Source organism: Penaeus monodon, chromosome 1 (assembly GCF_015228065.2).
Source record: "Penaeus monodon isolate SGIC_2016 chromosome 1, NSTDA_Pmon_1, whole genome shotgun sequence".
In the NCBI taxonomy this organism is placed as follows: Eukaryota; Metazoa; Arthropoda; class Malacostraca; order Decapoda; family Penaeidae; genus Penaeus; species Penaeus monodon.
Window position 1 is genome coordinate 50,024,196 of NC_051386.1, and position 2,500 is coordinate 50,026,695.

Consider the following 2,500-nt stretch of genomic DNA (forward strand, 5'->3'; position numbering starts at 1 on the left):
AGAGATTTTTTTTAATTATTATTCAATCATGGCATTGCAGTGGCATTTACGAGGAAACGAAAACAGTGAAGAAATCCATGACAATTTTTTTTTTACTGTAGCCAGTTTGAGCCTTTGCATGCAAGTGTGCGTGAACGAGTATGTGGTGTGTGGGGGAAGGCAAGTTTTACGATTATGCCTAAACAAAAGTCACTTCGTACTTTATAAATTAAATTAGGAATAAAAAAAAATACGTAAGACACTGGCAAAAGATATGAACGATGATGATACTAATAACAATATCAATAACGATGACAATGAAAATAGCAATAACAATAATAACAATAAAACTGATTATAACCAATATCATCTTAACAAGAATCATGACAAACACTACAGTGATGGAATCAGACTGGAAAAAAGTCGTTATAAATATATAAAAAAAACAACAGCAATAGGATATCCATTTTCCATGAACATAATGCTGTGATCAGATATTGGCAGCATGACAAACTCGCCAAAGGTAACATGACTCCAGGCACTCTGGTTAAATTGAAATGGATAACACACTGCAACTCGCTAAAAAAGTCATATCAACCAATGTATTGAGTCATGTTACCTTTGGCGAGTTTGGCATGCTGCCAATATTTGATCACAGCAGATATAAAACTAAATTAGAAGATATTATTAGACACATCAGATAAAGAAAAAGACATTGCAATAATCGTCAAAGGAAACTCATATCCAGATTACCACCTAAAGGGAGAGTCACAAAATACTTGCACTGATCGCAAACTTAAAGGGTAAAGGCAAATTCGGAAGATTCAAGACATTTAATAAATCTGAATATAACGTATATTTTATGTACTAAAATCATCAACATTCTGTGTCAAGCTAACGATTGTCTGTATGATTGAGTGAAGAGAAATAATTAAAATACTCGGCCAAATCTATTACTATGATTACCGCCGTCCATTATGAGGAAAGAAACCATAATGTTATTTGAACTCTCCTTTGAAGATACACAAGAAGGACTCGGGACTTATGATATCCATCGTTATTGTTGCTATTTGTTGCCTCTAGTCGTCAGTATTGTTATTATTGATCTTCTCTACTGTTCTCTAACCGTTGTCGCCGCTTTTTTTCTGTTTTGGATTAAAGATAAAATTACATAGAGCCGTTTCATGAGGCCCTCCATCGTTCTCATGTTCTCCACTCTCATGAACATCCTCATTATCATCAGCCTCATCACTATCATTCTCATCGTTATATTTTTATTCTTCACGATCCTTATGATCATATTTTCCATTTATTTTTAGTTTTTTTTTTCGTTTTTCGTATCTTTTATCCTCTGTTCGTTTATCACAATCCGAATTCTCCTTTTATTTATCTTTTTTTCTGACGTTCTTACTTTCTCTCTTTCTCTCTCTTTCCCTTCATATTTCCCTTTATTCTTACTCTTTTCTTACTTTTTACTTTCTCTGTCTTACCTTTTTATTATTTCTTTCCTCTACTTTTTTATCACAATCCCATTTGCATTTTGTTATGTATGCTTTATCATTATCTTTCTTTTTATTTTTTCTTTATCATTTTTTTTCTTTATCATTGTTTTTATTTCTTTATTTCCTTATTATTTCTTCTATTTATTTCCTGCTCTTTCATCATCAGACCCACAACACCACCACATTGAACAGCAAACCTATAACAGGCAAAAAGAGTTTACATTAAAGAGTACTTATCGGGATTTTTGTTATATCTTTCATCACAATCAAATCAAGAAAAGGGAAAAATAGGGTAAAATGAATGAATGAGTAAGATGAATAAATAATTCGCCTTCGATCACGTCCATATTGGGTTTACTCATGCGTTCGAACCGAATGGATGAAACACTAGCATTATGGTCCGATGCTGAAGGCTCGTGACAGAGATATTACCATATATTATAATGGTAATTACACTTTAGTTATTTGCTTTGGGTGGTATGGTAAAAATATAATATACATTTTTCGTATATGTTTGTCATCGCGGTTACTATGTACATGCGCTTGCTATGAATGTCTTCTGCGTTATTATTCTTTCTTTATAATAATATGCTTTGTTGATTAATGTCGCGGTGGGTATATAATGTAAGGGTGTCCGTGAGAACAGCCCTTTTGTCACACTGTCAAAGTGGCGATGCCCCGTGAAGTGGGTTAAAGGCATAAGGGCCAGAGTAGGTAGGCCCTGTTTACGCCATAGTAAATTGAAATAAAATTACCCTACAAGCCCTCAAGAGAAGAATGAGGGTCTGCAGTAGCAGTATAGGTATTTATTAATCACTGCACACTGAAATCTCTTGAAAATTAGCACGCCCAGCTTCTCTTAACACTGGCATGTCTAAGGCTCCGATACAACCTTTCTCATTCCGTCTCGTTGGCATGTCACAGTAACATCCATGGAGAGGAACACTCATTCGACTTGACAGTCATTTATTTCCACCAATGGCCCTCTTTATATAGGTGAGGGGTAGACAATGTGAATA